The 23,762-nt window shown below is 36.3% G+C and overlaps 1 long non-coding RNA gene across 1 annotated transcript in view; it reads right to left on the reverse strand.

Moving 5' to 3' along the window:
- The window catches only part of LOC118250785 (uncharacterized), a 32,157-nt gene that overhangs the window by 4,809 nt on the left and 3,586 nt on the right, over positions 1-23,762 (reverse strand). The window contains exon 2 of the long non-coding RNA XR_004779533.2: positions 893-1,009. This is a non-coding gene — a long non-coding RNA (uncharacterized LOC118250785). The remainder of the gene's footprint in view (positions 1-892; positions 1,010-23,762) is intronic.

Genomic DNA, 23,762 nt, shown 5'->3' on the forward strand with positions numbered 1-23,762 from the left:
TTACTCACTGGAGCTCACTCAGAGCATGCAGAAGTGTCAGTTAGGAAAGTAGTTTTCACTTCTGGTCTCTACATAATTTATGTAGGAATTGTCAAGGAAAATAAATGATGACTTCTGAGGAAAATTGCTTTCTGTATATAAATAAGCAAAAAAAAAAAAAGTAATTCTGGGTGTCTGCAAGCAGGATTTTTGTGTGAGGCTGGGACAGTACATAAAATAGATTTCATAAAATTAGCAAGACAGGAAATTCTGTTTTTGCACATTTCCGTGTTCCTGAATTTCTGGTAGAGAAATAGATAAGGGAAGAACTGAATGCTATTATAACACAGTAAAAATTAATCTTAGAATTGGAAATTGTCGCACTAGACCATACATCCATTGCCTACTTCATAATTTGGCTTAACAATAAAAGACAGTATTTTAGAAATGGAAAACAACAACACCAACAACAAAAAAATACAAAACAAAAAACATACACTCATTTGGAATATTATGACATAATTGGTAAGAGTTCATTTATATATTGAAGTTTCTTTCTTTCTTTTCTTCTTTCTTTCTTTCTTTGTATACCTAGCATAACACAGCTGTGTCTGAGTGCATGTTTCTTACTGACCAAAGACTGATATTACTGGTGTTCTACTTAATCTGTCTTTTCTTTAGTAATATTGAGTGACAATAATTTGGCTTTGTTTTGGACCTCAATAACGTCTGTCCCTTAAGAGGAAGTAATAATGTAAAGTAATACAGTAAACAGAGATCCAGGGGATATATTGCTACTCCCACTCTGAGTAGCAGTTAATGCTACAGATTTGGGTCAGTCACATCTTTCTGTCTCTGTTCTCTCCATCCATCAGCAGCCTAATAATGGCAGAGCAAAGGGAAAAAAAATTACCTTAAATATGATTTTGAAAATATTCTTGCATTCAATTGCAGTCATTTCAAGTTGGCTTTTGAGAGACATTTGAGTTGACAGGGTCTTTCAGTAGGAGAAATTTCCCCAGTAGAAATTCTATATGTAAAAAATGAAATTCAGTGTTTAATGCAATTTAAATTACAAAATTTGCACCATGTTGGTAAACTATATAAATGGACTAAACATCAAATAACACATGATTATCATTGCCAACCAACCCCCTATAATTTTTTTGGTTCCTGAACACTCTTTTTCATTAATTTGTGACTCATTGGTAAAGAAAACATTTGCTCAGAAATTTACTAGATTCTTCTGAATAATACATGTCTAAGATATTTGCACTGTGTTCACAACCTTTTAATTTGTAGAAATGTACAATTGGTAATAAATAAAGTATTATGAGTTATTTGTTCACCTCTAAAACACTACTTATGTATGCTAAATGTTTTATTGAAGTGTTGGAAGGATTAAGCAGGACATGTCTGAACAGCATTTTGAACAAGTCAGATCTGGAAAGCTATTAGGACTCCTTGAGATGTCGAAGTTTCAGCCAACTTGCACTGAATTTACAAGAAATGATCCATGTCTGAGTCATCCGAGATTTCAAAGATACGATATGAGAGCAAATTTGGTGACATACAAATGGATATGAGAACAAGTAAGAGTGTTCATTTTATCTGCTGTCCATTGTACCTGGAAGTTCTACCTGTAAAAAGACCCTCTTCCTGTCTTTTGAAAGATATATTAAGATAAAGACGTTTATACACATAAGGATTTATCTAAGATTCACACTCCACAAAGTCTGCTTTCTATAACCATATTGTGAACTCTTTAATTATTACAAGAATTTAGTGAAAAGTTTTTCTAGAGTAATGGGTAGGAGAGGCAGAGAGAATAGAAGGGAGAAAAAGCCAGATGAGTCCGGTACTATCATAAAATCTGCACACCACTATCTAGCAAGCAGAAAATGCTAGCCAATACCATAAAAAGAGTATCACACTAAACAGATTTTTTAAAATCTTGGGACAAAATGGAATGCATTGAGAGAACTCCTGTAAAGCTTCTTTCCCTTATACAGGCGGAAATCTGTTTGATATTAGCTAGACCAGGAAGGACAGATCTACAACATTGTCAATTCTTACAAATGTTTTACTCCCTAAGTGATGAATTATACAAGGCATATCCCAAAGGGCATAGATGTGAGATAGACAGGCTATGAATGTTCAACAGTCTGTTTCAAATAAAGATATAAGGATACTAGAGCTTATCTCAACTATTTAAGGATTCCTTTTTAACTTCTCCCTCCCATATTCAAATTCAGTTCTTCAATCCCAGCCTAGCTAGTTTTTCCTCTCTTCTTAATCACACTTTTCTTTACAGACACATATCTGAAAGTCAGTTTGCATGGCCCAGTCTTTGCTGAACTTAGCAATTCGAAAATACTTTTTTCCCAAGCTTAGTCCATTTGAGAATTAATTGAAGCAATGAAAGCATAGAAAACAAACAAAAAAATAAATTGTTGAGAAATAAAAGGTAAAAATAGACCATACACTGCTAGTCACATGCAGACAGAAACTCTTACTGACTGTCTGAGGAGGCCCAGACTGCACCTCTCAAGAGATTACTCACTTCCTTCCGAGATATGAGTGCATCATGTACAGAGCACAGTAGCTCCTTTGTACAATATCGTTAAGTAAGAGAATTTCAGAGAACAGAAATATCCGTTTAACTGTAAATATAGGTTACTATCTTAATTATTCACATTGTGATTATCTGAATTAGAATGCAGTCAAGACTGTAGTACTAAATACACATTTATTAGTGAATAAGACCAGAGTATTTGGTTGCAATTTATTTATTTTTTAATGGATGTTGCAGACAGGTTTAAGTCCTTCACCTGCTATGACCATTTCAACCACAGCTGCTATCCTGACAATGTGTGTTAGCTAGCAAACTGTTTGGGCCTCTTGAGCTGGGAGTCTCTCAAGCATTCCTGTTGAAGTTATTCTGTTTAGCCTAGACTGTTAGGGGAATGTTGAAGCAGAGAAAGAAACTGAACCTATGGCTGGATGGCCTTGTTAGACACCCTTGTGGGAGAATCAGGGTCCTCTTCCTTTCCCTGGGAGGAGGCAGCTTAGCAAGTATATGCATGTCTGCATAGCATAGAAAGCCCTAACCATCTGTCAGCTGAGTCTGCTTCAGAGCTGAAAATGTAGCCACAGTTGTATGGCATTGCATATGAGATAATTAGACTTGCAGATACAGCTAACTAGCTCCATCCTGGTAATGATCTACGGCTTTCAGGAACTGATGCCTCTACATAACTCTGCATTACATCATGTGGATATGACAGCTGAATATATCTCTTTGCTCTCATCGACTGTATGCTGAAGTCCTGTTCCTAGCCTGTAGCTGTGAGATAACCTAAAGAACACAGCACATTGCAGGATTTAGTCATAAACTACTGGTAATGCTGTCTGTGGGCTTTCAGGTAGGAAAGGGGGTATCTTCCACAGAAGTCTGGGGCAGCCCATCTCTCCTTCACCTCCCTTCTTTTTTCTTCTGCAATTTTCAGCAGGATTTCAGATTTTGCTGGATTTAGGCTGAAGCAGTAGCCTATTCACTAACAGATTTTGGCCTTGCCATGTAAGAAGCTATTTGCCAAAGAAGCAAGTCTTCCCAAGCAAGACAAGGAGAAACTCCTCCAGAGACTCAATTGATGTAAAGGATAAAATTTGGAGTGGAAATACTAAGCTGAACATTAGGAAGGTCCTGCTGTGATACCAGTTACATAGTGGAATAGCTTCTGAGAACACTCTCACCCTTGCTGAATGATGGATGAGATGACTATTCATTTTAAACTATGAGGCTATGATTCACTTAAGAGCATCCCACATCTCCAGTACAACACTACTGAAACTTGTAACACCTGAACAGTCACTGAAACCAGACCTAGGGGTTAATCACACCATGGTGGGATATGCCACTCCTTGGAGACTTTGTTGTACACAAGAGGTGCTTTCAGTCACACAGCTGCCAGGCTGAAACTCAACTAGAAGTTTCCTCTCTTTCCTGGAACACAGGTATACTTGATTACTTTGTGTGAAAGGACTTTTGTATTTTAACCTGTATAATATTGATGTTATTGATCATCTCATAGACATCCTGGATTTTACACTCCTCAAGAATTCATTTCAACATCCCTGAAGGACAAGAGATTACCACCAGATGGCCAATTACTAAGTGAAAAATAAGGAATACTTTGAATATGAGGTTCATTCTTAACAGTCATTTTGAATATGAGGTTCATTCTTAACAGTCACTTTGTGCTCCAAAAGAAACATCAACTTATCTATACTTTCCTTCACTCTGTGCCTTTGTCGTGGAAAGATGGTGCCATGTTCTGGGTCGTGCAATGCAATTACACAATTGCACAATCCTCACAAGATCAAGATCTTAGAATAATTTCTACTGCTTTGTATACTGCCTCGCAGACTCAGTAGCTGCTTTTAACACACAAAAAAAGAGAAAATATAAGGTTTGATGCCTGACTGAATTCTCCCTTCAGTCACAGGCATTGTAAGCAAATCTATACAAAACAGCTTTAAAGAGTCATATAGTGATCTGCTACCTTACGTACAATCTTGTTGTCATGTTATTACACATAATAATCACTTTTTAGGATGGCATGCAGTACTAAAAATATTGGAAATGACTATGTGGTTCTGACTTGTTTCTTAAATTCTTATGACCCAAATGGTACTGTGGGGAAGAAATCATAGAAATAAGGGCCACAGGATTTGAAACATGAATATTAGGATTGACCTAAACACATTCTTTTCTGGTTGCCACTACTTTAATATCATGGGTGAATAATTTTGTGCCTATTGAAGCTCAGAACCATGAAATATATAATACCTTTTCTTTTAAGTATGATAGTATGGTAGTACAGTAAGGAACAGGTATAAGGTATATCAAGAGTTATGTTCATCACTGAAATATTAACTCTAAAGAGATCTCAAGCAAAATGTACTTACAGTCCTTTGGATGACCCTTCATAATGCTCACTCATGTGCACAGGTTTAGCCATGCAATATTGACCATATAAGCAACACTAAAATACCTTCATGAATCTGAGAGCCACAAGATTAATCATAGGAAGCTGAGGGAAAAGAGGGGAGTTCCACAAGAGGTTCACATGATAATGGCTCCTTCTCCTTTTTGGGGCAGAGCTGAGCTGGGCTGGACACACAGGGCAACTCAGCAAGATTGACCTCAGCCATTCTTTCCTACTGGCAGAGACTCAAATTCATCAGAAGCTTTGGTACCAGCAGAGGCTTCCTCATTCACCATTGCTAAGCAGTCCCAGACTAAAGTCTCATAAGGATCATGAACTACAGTTTGATCCTGTGTATCTTTATGTTTTGGGCCCTGGTCCTGAATGTAAAAACTCAACGCTGGAGTTATCCTCTTAGAGGAAAAAAAGCAATTTCTTGATTTCAGTAGAGATTCTTTTTCAATATGAGTGGAAAAATGCATTTTCCCAAGATAAATTTGGTGCAGAAATCAGCGCAAAGCAACAAAAAATAAAACATGAAAATGGCAAACATAAATGAAGTATTCATTTTTGACAGCTTGAACCCTTTCACTTTTTCAAGGTCTGAATACTATTTATCAGGCAGTCTGAGAACTTGTGCAGAAAGCAGTCTGTACTTGGATGTTCAGCCAATCTTTGGAAGATCTATGATCAACATACAACTCAAATGGCATTCAGCTGTATCTGTCAATGACTTCACACTTAATGTTAAAATAAAAGGAGAATAGGATACAAAGTAAAATGACAGAAATTTGGTCTATTCTGTGCTTGAAGTTTTAAAGTTAAGGAGCTTGATTTCCCCCTTTTGGTGATAAAGTTTAGCTTTGTTTAAGAATCAAAACCTATCCCGAACACTTACAAATGTAGGTCTATTTCCAGTAAACCAATATGCATCACTAATCCAAATACTATATTGCCTTTTCTTCCTACCTATACCCCCAAACCGAACAGATTCTAGTAGGGAGAAGAAACTCCAAAGTCTCAAGAATTTCCATAAACCTCAGCTTATCTTCTCTGTTAAATCAAAGACAAAACAGAATTTGCATCTCTGGTGATTGCTATGAGGTGGAAAGAGGTGCAAACAGTAGAGAAAAGGTGAGCCTGGAGAGAATTCAGAAACCTGCTTTAAGACATATTCTCAAGTCAGATACGAGTCTGAGAAAGGACGCGAGCCATGATATGGACAGAGAACTCTTTTCTACCCAGCAATTAAAACTGCGTTGTCTCAATCAGTAATCATTTGCTCTTAATCACCACCTACTCACACTCATTCTGGATAAACAGAAATTCACTTCTTAAATTTATTTTTTAATTCAGCATCAAACACATTTGTTTAATTATTTTCAAAAGCTTTTGAAATGGAATCAGAAGCCATCTGTGGGGTTTATAAATAAACTCCAGTTTCCAAATGAACAAACAGATTTTTCTCAACATTCACCTTAGTCCAATCATTTCTTTCCTCTGCATGTGGCTACATGATGAGTGAAGGAAAGAAATAAATAACCATGCCAAGCATTTGGCAATGAACTCGCTCTATTATAGTCAAGAAATTGCACATCAGATGAGAAGCTGCAGAACTTAATTAAAAGGAAACACAGTTACAGTTTGTTACTTTACTTTTCTTTTCTTTCTTTTTTTTTTTTTTTGAGTTACAATTTATTTTAAGCTTTCAGAAATCCTCAACATTCTCTTAAAGGAAACAAAGATCTCAGCAATGCAAACAGATTATAGAAAGTACGAAAATGGCATTCAAGGATTGCTTGGTTTAAATATTCCTCTGTATTTCTGCACAGTTACCCTACTGTTTGGGTTCCCTTACAACTATTGTTATTGTTAGCTTTAGTGGAGACATTCTTTTAAAGGAGAAAAACTGTGGCAGAAATATAAACGTAAATGCCTGTCATGTTAGGTTTGCCTAAGTATGCTTTTAAAAGGGAAGAAAGAGAGAGAGAGAGACAAAAAAAAAAAAAAAAAAGAACACTGAGTTACTGAGTTGTGGTACAACAGGTTTCTTTGTATTTATTTTCATTTTGACATGCAAATGAAGGCTGAAATCTCCACTGTAGCATATATCATAGAAGGACACAAGTACATATATTGAGATTTTTACACTTTACATTTTTCTGTGTGCATGTAAAATAAGCAACTTTATGAATCACCCACCACATATCTGAAGAACAAAACTACAAGAATATGTGATGAGGGGATTCCTGAAGGACTTCATAAGAATTCAGCTATGGCATTACCCAAATTAAGGTACCACTTCTCAGTATCTCTGTGTAACTTGATTCTGAACTCTGTGATTTTTTTGAGGATCTTCATCCTGATCTGATTTACATAAGGAAGGGGCTAAAACTGATCAGCTCTTTTAAGACAAGGGAAATTCCAGACATGCAAAAAGTCACTACGGCTACTACTGACTACATTTTGAAAGAGAACATCCCAGTTTGCTCTCTCTGGTGTGGGGGAGTAGGTATTTGTTCTTTCAGATACTGCTTTACATAGGTAAATATTTATTTACTCTTATGCCTAGCATCTACTTCCAAGTGACTGTTCAGGGATGTGATGTTGTGCGAATGGAAACAGACAGCTATAAAACTGAGAAATTAATCTAAACTTCAGAGGAATGTGAGATTTCAGAAATAGCCCTATTCCTCTCAACATTTCCTGCAATAACTCTAGGAAATGCTTTTTATAGATCCCATTTGGAGACACCTGACTTTCCTTGTCCACTCTATAGGAAACTCTAGGTGAGGTTCTGACTTCTGCTTGGGGAACCAAAGGCCTGACACACTGAGTTATTAGGTATTCAAGTGCTTTATAGGATCTAGCTTAAAAAGTATGTTCATCAGAAATTATGTCAGTGATTCCGACTGGTCTCAATGGGATTATTCTTGGACTTAAATTTGTGAATGAGTTTAGGTATTTTCCTGAATGAGAGATTTCATGTTGCTAACTGATCAATGATTGCCACTGAGGCATTATTATACACAGACTTCCTTCATTCTGCTATTTATAACTGGGCAAAATTAATGTGAACTGTTGTCATTTTATTTGCAGATCACAGTAAACCGCTTTTCAATCTCCCAGATTGGCTACTTAGGAAGGGAGGCAATGGCAGAGCAAGTTTTCTTTTTGTTTGTTGTTGTTGTTTTATTATGAGCTCTGTAATCTAAATTCTGCCCAAACAAATTGCAGTTTTAACTAGTAAGATATGGAAGACTGATATGCAAGATAGGAATTTATGAATTAAAACAAGGTTAGGTTTCTTTGATGTTTTGCTGGATCTTTCTTTTTTTTTTTTTTTTTAATATATATATATATACCCAAACAAATCTAGGAAAAACATGGATGTTTATTACAGGGACCACCAAGCAAAGAAACATCAGTCCTACAAGTCCAGGGTATGAAAAAACTAAAACCTTTATCATTTTGAACGTGTATTGCAATTGCTTTATACAATCCTAAATTGTCCTTAGGGAACCTGGAGTATGTTTTGAAATGTAGAGTTATTTGACCAAATCATTATAATATTCTTTGATTCCTGACATCTTGGAAGCAGAATGAAAAGTTCATGCTTAGAACACTTTTCAGATCTGTATAACTCAAAAGTGTGCTCAAGTAATTAGACCTCCTTATTTCTTCCAGTGACTCAGAATATGGTAAAATAAGTTTTCCTCTACAACATCACATTACTGCATTTTCCTGCAGTCAGAAATGGAGTGTTTAGAGCTGTGGGAGGCATGAAGAACACCCTGTTTTGCTTAGGAAATATCAGATAGACTGGAGCAATGCAGAGGTGAGGAGCTGAACTGGGAGGGAACAAAGTAAACTGGCAATTAAAGGAAACAGGGAAAGCAATTGTAAATAAGGAAAGTCGACTTAAAATTTGATTTCAGGTGAACATTTCAAATGGTAGATTTACCTGCCAGCCTACAAAGAAGTAAGAGTTGAATTTGTAAAAGGGATTCAGATATCTTGCAGTCTTGTCTCTGTCCCACCAGAGTCTAAAATGCCACAGTAATGATATTAACCCCAACGGAAGTATGTTTGGTGTTTTGCTTGTTTGTTTGTTTTCTTTTCTTTTTGTGTAAGACCTAAAATCTGCATCCTTGTGCACTGTCTAAACAACATAGCAAGGAATCTTCTGACATCACATTATTTTACTGTTTCAACTTCCTTTTTCTATAGTTCCCCCAAATTCCTGTTTCCCCTCTACTACCTACCAGTAATCACACCTCTTCCATCATAAAAAGTACCCAAAGTTCTTACCTAAATTGAAAAGGAGGTTTCATATTTTTTCAGTCTGTAATTAGGTTTTTAAAAATTCTTGTTAAGTCAATTTTTCTCTAGCTGGACGTTAGGTTAAATTTTGAGTCCTTACAAATTTTCTCTGAAAGATTACTTAGAATTTTAAATTGTGAGACAGTGAGTTACCCCTATTTTCTGGTATTTCCACACATTAAGCAGGCTAGCTTCAGCTTTTGGTAATTCTCAGGATACCTCTAATTACTGATAGACCAGAGCTGAAGATAGGTTCTTGTATCGTTGTATGGTCATTAATGGCTCATGATACTGGCTCATCAAGTATCTGCTTCATACTCCAGTCAGCTTCAATTATTCTTAACCACTGCTTAAAAACTACTGATGATTGCACATTTTATTCAGACAGAAGTTCTTAGGACAAAAAGAAATTAAAAGAAAAAGAATTAAAGAAATTCCTCTCCCATTGCATATGTTCTTTCCTTTGTTTGATCATTATTGATCACATTTATTATTGATCCTATCAATTTTTATCTGTTTTTTATTGATCCTATGCAATTATTGACCCTATCATTGTTTATTTGATCTCTTCCCCAATCCTCCTGTCCTAAAACATAGAAACTTGGCATATTTTTTTCTATTTCCCACAGCATTTTAAGAAAAGTGGTCATCATCCCTCCTAAATGTCGTTAGAACACTTTCTTTTATATAACTCTGCAATTCTGACTTAGAAATTGAATTGATTCTGTGTTTATAAGAATATGTATTCTCATTTATATTCTCATTTATACATATTCGGATCTTAATGGAAGAAATTATTAGATTAAGCAAGAAAGTAAAGCAGTTCTAATCTGTGCAGATATGTTTGTGTTGAGCCTGACAGTTTCTCCTTCAAAGAGTCAGACTGGATATTCATTTGTGCAATACAAACCAAACAATTCCTCCAAAATGGACTTTCTTGTTGGAAGAGATTAAATTAAAATATTTACCCATCTGTTCTTCCTTATTATTTTGGCCATAGAAAGTCACTGGTATTCTACTACAATTAGAAGTAAATAGATAGGTCAGAGTTGCAAAAATCCTTCACAGCTCTCCTTGTGACAGCACTTTTAAAAAGAGGTGAACTGATACATTTTTTGTCCTCTGTATTGATATAAGTGATACCATTCGCTTGAAAGAGAGTGCACATAAGGAAAGTGATCAGAATTTTACAGTGAGAAAAAGTTCTTAACAATGAGGCCTATACATTCTGTATACCTATACAGGTATACAGTCACCTTCCAAGGGAAATGATAATTGTAATAGAGTCCAGCAAAGCAGTGGGTATACAGAATATTGAAAATATTCTTTGCCAACATCAACAGATTAATTTTTATGTTTATTACACATTGCTTTGGACATCTGCAGATGTGTACATTTCAAAAATGAACTTAAATAAATACACTATTTTACTGAGAATTTGAGATAGGAATTTTGCATGGCTTATGCATGATTACCTCCATGGTAGTTACAAAAAACATTTGTACAGGGACAGTGAAGATCAGGGGTTTATAAACAGACAACGTTACCTAAATAAATACTAATGCAGGATAATTTTGACAATCTTCATGCATGTTTCCTGCCAGTCTACATTCAGCAAAGACCTAAATTATTTCAGTGACCAAGAACGTAGACATTATTTAGAAAAAAAAATCTCAGGAACTAACCTGGTATTTCCACAGTAAGAAATCCTTGGAATTTGTTGCTATTGCTTCTAAATAACAACAGAGTCTGTAATGATTCAAAAATTTAGTAGTTTGTCCACTGATGCCCTTGATAGCCTTTCAAATATTCACTTCAAGAAGAACAAACAGGTTGACAAAATTTTGAACTTATGTCCAATTTAAGCAAGTTTTACAGGGAAATCTGATGCTTGCTCCAATTCCATCACATTTGATGATCTCAGAAAGAAAGTGATTACCATACAGAACAACTCATTTTTAATAAACAAAACCATCTGGTCTCTTGAATCCCAGAATCAAAGCTTCACATGGTTTTAACCACAAGACACTTAAGTTACCCAGAAAGGCAGGAGCAATTACTGCCTCAAATTATCTCTTCTAGTCTATATGGCCATATCTTTGCTTTTCTGTTATGTCCATTTAGCATTCTTGTATTTGACCACATAATACTTGTCAATGGTACTCACACATTCATTTTCCCAGAAAATTATTAAAGTTACAAGTTTAGTCAATTGCAGTAATTACATCCTTTTTGCTTTCAATAAGGTGTACTGAAGTATTTTTAAGGAACATATTATCAGTAATTAAACAAGATACTGCATAAAGTTTTCTTCGGTCATTTTAACATTAGGTCTCTAAGCAGGGTTAAGTTCTACCTCCTTCAGCTTAAAAACAATACCAATGAAAATACATGTTTGATTTCAGGGTTTCTGTATATCTTCTTCAGAGTACTGTATGCTACCTTAGGCATTATTTCAACATCACGTGGTACAAACTGGATGCATAATGTATTGCTCCTTGGTCTTGATAAATAGATGCTGATTTTCAGTCCATCATTAATTATATCTGCTGACCTGGGAAAATATATTATGTTAGCTTACAAAAACTGTTCAGCTTTAATTGGCACTGAATTAAATGCTGGGGCAAGGGAATACTTTTTCATAAAACCAAGACCACTAACAGCAGTTGCTCTAATGGTCTTTTTACATGACGAGAAGAAAACTTCTTTGCAAAAGCAATAAAACATCTTCTTCTAATTTTTATCAACCATCATGGAATTGACTGAGAACGAAATTGGCTAAAATTCAGTAAATGCAAAAATGAATGTGCTATTTTCCTTCTCTATCCTAAGTAAAATCCAAAAATCAAATAAGCAAAAGCAACTGCAAAAGACAAAATTATTTTTCCCCTCTGACCATCTTCTGTTGTGTAATACGTGAAAGCTGATATCTATCATAAAGTTGCAGACTCTTCATTTTGCATATAAAATACAGATATCCTGTATTTTCAGTCACAAGCTCCATTAATAATGGGACATATTTGCACACGCTGAATAAATGAGTGTGACACTCATTATGAACTTAACTGAAATTCACACTGATGGAATCACCAGCCAGGATGGAAAAAGTGAGGCATCATGGCTTCACAGATGGGCCTGAGGAAGAAATGCTTTTGAAAGGAAGCAGTTCAGGGAGACTATTGTATATTACTGAGCCTTATTGCAAGATCAGTCAGTTTAATTAATGAACCCCAAATCATTCCCTTGGTTCTGGGAGCACAGGCTGAAAAAAAAAAAACAAAAAAAAAAAACGCCCACATCAGAACTATTTGTTGCTCTCAGTAAGTTACATGAAGAAATAAAGCCCTACTGAGGCCTGTGTTTAATCAGCTTGAGTGAAGAAAGAGAGAAATGAAGGGCATTGAAGAGAAGAGCAGAGTTTATTGAAGATCAGTTGACCTGAAGAAAACAGAGCAAACAAACAAATAAAGATGCTTTCTGAGAGGTCCATCTATATGAGCCCACATACTATAAGCACATCCTTGTTGGGATGTGTGTGCACAAGGCCCAGGGTTCAATAGTGCTACAGCTACTGAAATAGCTTGGCTGTGGCAGCAGTGCTCAGCATGTCTGAAGCTGTGTAAAGGTTCAGGTAAGATTTTAGCCACTTGCTTCAGTCTGTACTGTCATGGCTGAACCCCCGTCAGTTCCCATACTCCATCTGATACATCTAACTCTGGAACATCTACATAGCTTTTTAGCCGTTCTTTATATAATAGCATAATCTTGGGCTTTTCCATCACACTGGGTATTTATTGCACAAGTTTTGGAAGAAAACAGCTGGTGACTTTGCAGAGAAGAGATGTAGACTCCTTGCAAGGAGGTTCAGAAAGTCTAACTCAGTGTCTGACATGCTCATCTAGATCATATTTCACTGCTGTAGTTATATTATAAAGTGCAGCAGCTGGTGAGTGTAAACTCAACAATGCCTTCTAACAGACAAAATAACGTTCAAATGGAGATTCCAAACACTGTGCCAGGACTCTTGAATTAAGCCCTGAGTTTGCCTTTGAAAATAATAACGTTTTTCCTATTTTGTAGCTAGGATAAATGGACCCTCCCACTGACCTAGACAGTCAGACTGGTCAGCATTTTCAGTTTGCCTTTTCTTTTGTAATTAGCATAGAAAATATTATGTGGTTAAAAGGTCAGCTTAATCCCATCTGTACTGTCAAACAGCACATCAAGTGTCTACAATAATTATTAGCAGACAGTCTTTAAAAGCAACTGAGATTTTGGTGCTGCTTCTATGCAGGCCATCAGGGAAAAAAAAAAAAAAACAAAACCAATTTTAATGACTCAGTCCTAATAATGAGAAGTTGTAGCCTCATTTCTAATGAAGTGCTGATTTTGCTTTGGAAGCAAAGATAATGCTTAATTGAACAAGACATTGAGCAAAATGAAACAGTTGAATTAGTTTGGAGCAATGCAATTGTTGAAACACGATGGAAAAAAAATAAAAAATATTTACATTTGGAAGGGAGAAACAGAACATAAATGTTAGTGTGTAAATTTTTATTTTAGCAGTTCATATTATTAATTAAAAGAAGCAAATTAAAGAAGGAAAAAAAAATAAAAAAGAGAAAAACATTTCAGACATAAGTTTGGTCTGAGGCACAGATAATAGTACATGCATACCAAAATCTCCTTGCCAGTTAGTTACCAATCTTAAAAAACAAATGCACATTGCTGTTTGTTCTTTGTGGGATTCAGTTTCCTGCCTAGTAAATTTTTCTCTGCTCTCAGTTGTAAAATATTACATGCAGCTGTACTAAAATACAAGGTACAGGCCAACTATGTGAACTAGACTGCTGTGTCTAACTGAACTGTCTGGCCATTTTTATCACTGCACCATGTTTTACATAAACTTTCTCTTTCTCTCCTACTGAGATTAAGAGGAAGATTTTAAATAGTGGGCCAAGAAAACATAGACTTCTCTAGATACATTTCCATTTGCTAATGATGCCCTGTTTACAGTCAGTTTTTCTGATCAGTCAGATTTTGTTTAATTTTCTGGTGTAACACTGACAGAACATGCACAATTTCAGTTATATAAATATACATATGTTGGATTTAAGTGTGCAAGCTCTTCTATTCATTTTCTCCTTCATGCTCCCAAAATTCACTGAAGTGATTCCTACAGATTCTCAACTCTATATGTTTTTAAGCTGTTCCTAATATTACCAAAACTCATTAACAGCTGCTAATATAAGATCAGCTAGACAGACTTTGATCTCCCCCAGCAAACTTAGCACATATCCATGGAAGATGTGGCAGAGTCTTCACTGTAAAAGCCAACGGAGGGCAAAGCAGGAGTCTAGCAAAGACTGTATTAGAATTTCATCAAAGGGGTTGGGAAATTGGTCTGAAAATCAACACCAGCATTGTATTAAAACATCATGATAGTAGAGATGGAAAACAGTTTCAAAACATTTTTGGCTTTTTTATGCTTCTAGGCATTCAGCAAGTTCTTAATGAAACTGTCCTTATCTACTGTTTATGGTAAAGTAATGTAGATCAACATTTTCCTTCCAGCTATTCAAGAAAGCCTACTTTATTCATATAATTCATCTATTCAACTGCAACAGAGATTGTTTAACTAAAACGTTTCCCCTTTGAGTGATTTTTATGTTTCAGTTCCCCTCCCTTTCCTTCCCCTTTTCTTATTTGTTCTCTTTACTTGTTGCATCCACTGAAAATTTCTTGCAAGAAATGTCAAACTTAATATGTTATGCATTTGAGGAGATAATATGGTTTGTTTTACAGTGTGTTTATGTTTAATATGATCTCACAAAGACTCTCTTATCTTGTACAAAGAGCTCTCAGATTTTGGACTTCCCATTTGTTCAGCTGAAGACTTCTGTAGTGTGTAAGGCTGGACAGAAAGAACCAAGCCACAATAAATTAAATTACATAAGAATGATTTGTTTCCATTGTAAAGAAATCCAAGATACAGAGGAAAACCAAACCAACCAAACAAAAACACAAACCCATGAATTTTCCTCTGAAGAGTCTACCTCACTGTAGTAACCAAATGCTTTTTAGAGCTAACCGTTGAAAAGGTCAATAATCCTTGATTCTTGTAAATCTGGGGCTTAGTTCCAATCAACCTTCTCATGCCACCACACCAAAGCAGCCCTAGAATTCATGTTTCTATTTGATTCAAATGCTTAACAGGAGCTTATAAATAATTACAGCAGACAGAACAATACTGACATTTCTACATTTCCATGTAGAAATGTGTAGATGTGTAGTAGATGTGTAGTCAGAATTATATCACTGCAATCTTTCCCATACTAAGAACTAACAAGCCTCTTCTCAACAAAGCACTATTAGAGAGATAAAACAAAACAAAACAAAACAAAACAAACAGCAGCTGAGATTTAAATAATGGTTAAATAATGGTAGACAGTGATCCAAAGGAAGACAGAGAATGCCCCGGCATTCTGTCAGTAGCCTCTTTAGTTTTATTTAGCAAATTCATGAAAGAGCTGTTCATTATTTGAGGTGTCAAAGAAGAACACAACACACGTTTTTGGCCTTCAGTGATCTAGAACTATCTTACTCATGCTAAATCTGTCCTTCACCACACCTCTTGCTTCCCATGTACAACCTTGAAAGCACTACATTTTCTACCTGTATTTTCCTGTTTCGTTCAGGGAAAATGTATCTCCCGAAGAGAAAAATAGTGCAGAAGTGGTTCCTAGTCAGAAATAGCAAGTGGAAAGTGTCACTGACTCTGTCAGTTCTGATTAAATGAGATTAGATGACTAAGGAGCTGACAAAGGAAAAATGAAGCTTTATGCTGAACTTTTATATGTGCAGTACAATCTATGTTACCTTCTGTAGCCAGAAGTTGCTTTGGCCTCATGTTTAAATTGGTGAATATTAGCCAGATTTTAATGGCTTTTGAACTTTTACTGCTATGAACTGTTTGTCCAAAACTATATTAAGCTGTATAAGCTAAAGTATAACTATCCCAGAGAGGAACACATTATAAAGTTTTGTCAATAGATCAGAGCTTCTTTACCCCAGACACATTGAAGAAAAAATAGTAAATAAATAAACAAATAAATAAAAATTTGTACAACACCCTACCCAGAAAAATTCAGAAACTTCTGAATTGATAACATATAATAATTGTTTACTGAATCTGTTAGACTAGTGGGAAAAGGTACAAAATTCAGATATGCCTTAGATTGCAATTAATAATATTCCAAACATTATTCTATAGTATCCAACAATATTCCAAGAAGTTATTTTAAAAACTATTGCAACTATCAAAAAGCAACAACCTAGGCATGCCAGTTACCAAAGTCTGCATATAAAACACTTTCAAATAAATGTTATTATAAACCGGGTATGAATCAAGACTACAAGTTGTCTCTCATTTAGCAACTATGCAGTCTGGAAACTGGAAAACACTCTCACTTCTGGCTCAGATCCATTGCTGAATCTCTTGAGTTATTCCAGGCTGATCTCTGACTGGTGAGCAGCAAGAGCTAGCACTAGCTTTTAGGTTTTACTGTCTCTTCTGCTTTAAGCTGGGGATATCTACACTGCCAGTTTCTTTCAAGAGTTCTGTTGCCTTTACCTTCCACATTGCACATACGTTGCACGTATCAGATTCATGCCCAACAGAGAATTCTTTCCAACAGGCCCAACAGAGACTTCTTTTCAATATGCAGTATGAGTGAAGATCAAGATATGATCATCACCAGCTCCATTCTCAACTATTAATACATCATACCTTGTGACTATCTCTTCATGCTATCTCTATGTGAGAACACACACCATTGTATTATGAAAGCACAGATAAGGTGGGTAGCAAAGTGGCCCCTTGGTTTCTTGTAAAGAAATATTAAAGGCTGCTTGAAGAATCTTCACAAATATTAAAATGTCGCAGCATCAAAAGTAGGTCAGAAGGAGCCAAAGATTTTCAAAACCCCACTGGAGGCCGTCCTAGGGAACCTGTTCTAGCTGACCCTGCCTGAACAGAAGAGTTGGACTAGATGATTTCAAGAGGGCCCTTTCAACCTCATCAGTTCTGTGAGCTGGGCTCTTGAGGCATTGTACTTGGGTAGGGTAGCGACTTTACACTGGCAGCTTACACTGACACAGCACAGCTCTTCCTATTGCATTTCAATCCCAAATTGAAGTTTAGGCCTATTTTAAGGACAAGGTGATATCCAGCACTGTAACACAGCAATGATGGAGTAAATATTGAGCATAGCATGCGTAACTTTCTACAAAGGATTGAAAGTGCAAGAGCTTGTAGGATACCACGTCAGAGATGAGCCCAAGTGTGAGTTGTGCCTGATTGTCCTAGGTCGAATGACCGGGAGAACACGCACAGGCCCATGAAGCAGTCGAAAGGTATACAGACAATCAGTGATAAGACTGCTTTTAGCCAAAGCAAGTTTAAACCTAAATTTAGGAATAGGTTCATGTGATGTAGATAGGCCAGAATGGAGATGAGGTAAAATCTATCAGAAAAATATGATTAAAAAATTCCATCAAATCTCCTGTACCTAAGAGAGTGACTAAGGGTCACTTCAAAACTTTTTTAATTTGACTACAGAGAACTGAAGCAACCACTTTTAAAACAAAACTAACAATCATTGTCTTGTCTGACTGCAGCAGCTGTAAGTATGATCAAATCTTCCTGCTATGCAGATTCATGCAAAGAATTTAGGCACTATTTATAAATATAAAACCACTGAAATTCCCATTGTAGCAACTCATATGTTCATAAGAATGCCTAATTTATTTTTGTGCTCCTCTCACTCATGGTTCAGCTGCTTGCTCTCGATGAAACTAACTTGTTTAACTATTAAAAGTAACTGAATCGATGAAGTTTTCCAGAAGAGGAAGTGATTTTTTTAATGAAGAGTAATATAAAATGAACAAACTGTTTTTTTTTTTTTTTTTTTTCTTATTGCTTCAAATCTTCACTTAGAAAAGTCTGAGAGACTCAGATACGTGCATCTGCAGGCATTTCATTTTCCACTCCTAACTGCTGCCACACCTCTATAGAATCACCATCTGGTCCTACTGCTAGGCTGCTTACTAGGATGGCAAACAGGGCCAAAAAATGGAAACACTATTTTTTGTTACTGCCTGAACTACTACTTTTTCTTTTTCCTCCCAAGTTCATATATCACTGGTTCCTTAGGAATATTATATCAAAACAATGTGCAAAAAATTATTTTCTACAATTTACATGTAGACATGGACATGTTCCTTCCAGACAAGAACTATAGTGTTTTAGCTGATATGCGTGATTCCTATAAGAAAGTTTCCCATATACAGAAATTTGATAGCTATGTTTTACTATTCAAAACCTCTAAAATGGTCACATTTTGCGAACAGTCTCCAGTGCTTTCCAGAAAATTTTCAGTATCTACATAAAAAAGATCAAATCTTCAATATAGCTTTTCTGTGTTCATTCATGTAAATGTACATATTCCTTCTATATGAAATTTATTGTAGTGAAACCTAAGGAATTTCAGATTTTTCACTTAAAAAAAAAAAAAAGTTCTGTGGCAAGCTTTTTTTTTAACGGTAATTCATAAGCTTTATGAAATGATCAAAAAATGAAACTGCAAAATGTTTTGCAAAACGTATTCTGTTGTTAGTTTTACAGAAATACAAGGCCTTGTAACAGTGGAGCAGCTTCCTCTCTTACTAACATGGAGTTTGAACACTGCTCTGAAGAAACCAGCACTGATTTGGAACAATCGCTCCCTGTATTAGGGTACATTCAGTGAAATATCAAAGCACGTGAGTCTGAATACAATGTTTCGTATTCCCTCCTGAATCTATCCTGCTTACTTCAAGCCTATTCACAACCATCCTAGATTATCTCCTTTTGCATACCTTGATTATACTTTTCTTCATCGAAGAGACTAGACCACTTTCTTATTTTATGTCAGTCACATACTCTCCCCTATTCAGCACTCCCCACAGCAAAACTCAACTGTGGCTAATAATGCGTGTCTCCTTTATGACAATATAATGCACTGATAATCTGGAATCTTCTACAAGCATTTTTCCTAAGTGGACTGCAAGGCAGTAATGAAGAGAAGATATTTTCTTGGAGCAATAGAGTACATATTGTAATATTTTCTTTATAACACATCTCAGTAAACAGTATTTGCACATCAAAATTCCAGGCAGACTTGGCTGCCCCAGATAGGCCACTATCTCAGACACTAAGACCAGGGAACCATTTCCAAATGATAATGTACATGCTTATACTAGGCAAGATAAGTACATCAAAGAGGTGATAGATAGTATGGTCTGTAGAGGGATGTGTTTAGTGTATAGTTTCTGGAGACTCCAGACACTCAGAACATCTATGTTGGCATGGAAAAGTTGGCCATTTGATCATCTGTGCAATTTATGCTTGGACGTTGCATGGTGAATTCGTGTAGGAGGAAAACAATATTTACAGCTCAAGAGGGTATGTAGAGAAGGTCAACTACATTAAAGCACTATAAAATTAAATACCCATTTAAAGTCTGAGGACAGATTTTTTTTTTCTTGTAATTTAAATAGGCTCAGCAGCATAACATTTTCTTGTCATTTGCCCTTTCTCAAACTTTCAGCAGTGCAGTTTGTTAGATACCGAAGGCCAGCAGTTCTCTGTGGAATGAGTATTTTGGTAATTTATACCACCTAAAATGATGACAGGCCATTCTAACTCTTTAATTTTACCTGCTAAATAAACAATTTTTATTTTTATTTTTTTAACCTGTGGGTTCCTCCATAGAAGTGGTAGATATGAAAAGAGAATATTTTTTCCCTCCTCTGTTACTACAGGAAACGCTACTTACCCCACTGATTTGTGGTTAAGTTCACTGCTGTGTTCACAAAAAAAATGAGTCTTGGACAATGGTTATTGAGAGGCGTGTTTTATATGGAAGAGGTAAGTAGTTCCTGCACAGCAGATTAAGTGAACTGGAACCAGGAACTGGCTATTCAGAGACTGAATATGCATTTAGACTTTAAATTTGGTAAGATTTTCCAAGCTTACCTAAAGCAGTTCCTTGTTCAAACAGGCACCTAGTCACAAAAGTGACTTTTTGTATTATTCTGATCTCTAACTTAAAAGTCTTGGGAATACTATGGACTTTTTCTATAGACTATTTCTAGTGGTGGTCTCCTCCAGATCCTTCAAATTCTCCTGTGTGATGAGGAAAGGGATATAGGGGTTCTGTTTGATGGAAAGTTGAATCTGAGTTGCCAGTGTGCCCTGGCAGCCAGGTGAATCTGAGTTGCCAGTGTGCCCTGGCAGCCAGGAGGGCCAACTAAGTCCCTGGGTACATCAGGCACAGTGTGGCTAGCCGGTTGAGAGAAGTGACTGTCCTGCTCTGCGCTGTGCTACTGTAGCCTCACCTCAAGTACTGTGTGCAGTTTCGGGCATCACAGTATAAAAAGGACATAAAACTATTAGAGGGCATCCAAAGAAGGACTGCAAAGATGGTGAATGGCCTAGAGGGCAAGACATGTCAGGAATGGCTGAGTTCACTTGGATTGTTCAGCCCAGAAAAGCACAGAAGCACAGGCTGAAGGTAGGCCTCATGGCGGCCTGCAGCTCCCTCACGAGGGGAGCAGAGGGGCAGGCGCTGAGCTCTGCTCTCTGGAGACAGCGACAGGACCTGAGGGAATGGCATGGAGCTGGGACAGGGGACGGTCAGGCTGGGTGTTAGGGAAAGGTTCTGCACCCAGAGGGTGGTCAGGCACTGGGACAGGCTCCCCAGGGCAGTGGGCACAGCGCTGAGCCTGACAAAGATAAAGAAGTATTTGGACAATGCTCTCAGACACATGGTCTGATTTTGGGGTGTTACAGTGTGTAGCCAGGAGTTGGGCTTGGTGATCTCTGTGGGTATCTTCCAACTCAGGGTATTCTATGGTTCTATAATTCTATGATTTAGTTCTACTATGTAATTACAAGGTTCATCACCTTTGTCATCATCAGTCTGACCCACCATTCCCAAGGTGCTTCTTTACTTCTTTCCTTTACCAATTCTTTCTCCATTTTACAGTTCTTGCACTTAATTCCGTTCTTAGTTAATCATTTCTCATGTTGTCTCATATATGATGTGTTTAAACTCTAATAAATAACGCTTTCTGCACTGCCAAATAATTACCTGATTTTCTAAACATAGATAAAACCTTTGAGTGCCACAACCCCATCTGTAAAATCAATGTTGAAACACAACCCTGCATCAACCTGCTGCCACATATTAAGTAACCCCGTCCTTCAAATCTGCTCTTAAAGCTTCCTTCACTTTGAGGTCAAATAATGATATAAAATATAGATATGCAAATATACCCCTTTCTCTGTAAGCATTGATAAAGCACCTGCTTTTCTTAAACCTTAATTTGAGAGATTTTACAGTAATTAGATATAACTTGGTCCTGCAAATTTTTGTATGCTCACTAATTTAGATATCTGGGAAAGAGGTTGATGCTGATTTAAGTTTTGAATTTTAACAGTTAACTATCTTTATATCATGTCTTCACTGCTTTGAACTTTCTGCCTTGTTCCTTTTCAGTTTAAATGGCTAAATGACCTAGTTCAGTCCTAGCTACAGTGCCTATATACTTCTTCATGTCTGAGATGGCTTAGTCTCTTGTTTTATTTCTGTTTTTGTAAGCAGGCCCTTTTTCATTTATTCCCAGCTCTCTACTTACTGCAATATAATTCTGGAGGTAGCTATTATCCGTTTACGCACAGACTCCCTCAAATAAGTTTTCCCTCGCAGAGATAGGAATTCTTGATAGTTTTACAACATTCTAATTAAACTTCAGAACTACCTACATTCAAGCTTCTCAGCTATCTTGCTGAAGTAATTTCTCTAACTAAGCCCTATCCTTTATACAAGATTTTTTTTTCTCTTTAAACTGAAGACCATATTTAAAGATATGCTTTTGTTTATCCTTCCCTTAATTTATAATGGATGAAGCCCCCATCTGTCAAGGCATGTGTGTTTTCTGTGGCCAACCCTTTTATATCTTCTTTGCAGAATGTCTTATTACACACACAAATCAGCCTAAATAACATCAGCCCTTTCTGATTCAGGGAAAAATCCATGAAGTAATGTGTTAACTATCAAATCTAGGAATGTCTAAGACTCGCCATTGTAAGCAGCATAACCTTTCTAATTCTTATTAAGAAATCTAAAAGTTTCAAAGTCATACAATTCCTAAAAGTATTAGAAAGATTAGAAATTTGAAAACATCTGTACATGTTTCAGTGTTGTTCTACAATAACTTATTTTACGATTCTTAACTAGGCTTCCTTTTCTCCTTAAGCCATGCTTCCACTTTTTTTTTTTCATTTGTTTTGTTTACGTGTGATCATCTCCCATGTTGCATTATCCATCTGCCTTAACACCAGTTAAAGGCATAAATAGCATTTCTGTATATGGCATACCTCTCATTATTCAGTCATTAGCCTTATTCCACCATGTTTCTGTTGTTCCCATGCTGTCTAGTTTCATTTCCTCTACCATCTCAAGTTCCTCCATTGTGTTGCCAGGTTGTGGTATTAGTATATAAATATTTGATTTCACCCTGACCACACCCAGTCTCTCAGATGAGGTGTAGTTCCTTCTGTACCTAAATGGGTCCCTATTTTAATCTACATGATTCCTCTTGCTGTCTTTCTACCCAACACTCCTTTGTGTTTTGCTGTATCCTTATTTATCTGATTTTTCCTCTTTTGGTGAGCACAAACCAAGCCTAGAAATCATACAGGTCTTTCCCCAACTTCTTCCCTTGATCTTTGTTTTAAAATTATTGTCTCATTATCATTGCAGAGATTTCTGCAGTTGATTATTTAGAATGTGATTTAAAGTAGGTCATCCATTAGCTTTTACCTTTTTACATGGCCTATCATAGCACAGTTCATAATCAGTAATATAATAGTCAGAAGTGCAAGATACCTACTTGACACAAGTATTGAGGCTTCTGGCAGGGAAAAAAAAAAGAAAAGTTGTGGAGGAGGTATGTCTACATGGCTTTAGATATAGATTACCCAGTTCCAATTTTCAGATTTGTTCCTGTACTATGTATTTTTAGACATTCGTCCAGTCTCATTTTTGATGTCTACTTTAAAATATTTTGCAGTCTTATGGATATACTTCCTCCAAATTTTTCAGCTCATTAGTGCTTGTTGTACCTCCTTTGCACCACAGTAAATTCCTCTCCTTCTTTGGCATTCACTTGCTTCAGCACTTGTAGACTGTTATCACAACTTCTTCTGAGTCAATATTTTACATATTCTTCCTAAGTCAGTCTTTCCTGACCATAATCATTTTGCTGGCATGGTTTGCTCTAGAATTTTTGCAATTTATCAACATCTTTTTACATTAGCATGTGACCTATGCAGAATATTCATCTTTCCTTATCAAACAAGCA

Source organism: Cygnus atratus, chromosome 5, assembly GCF_013377495.2.
Source record: "Cygnus atratus isolate AKBS03 ecotype Queensland, Australia chromosome 5, CAtr_DNAZoo_HiC_assembly, whole genome shotgun sequence".
Taxonomy (NCBI): domain Eukaryota; kingdom Metazoa; phylum Chordata; class Aves; order Anseriformes; family Anatidae; genus Cygnus; species Cygnus atratus.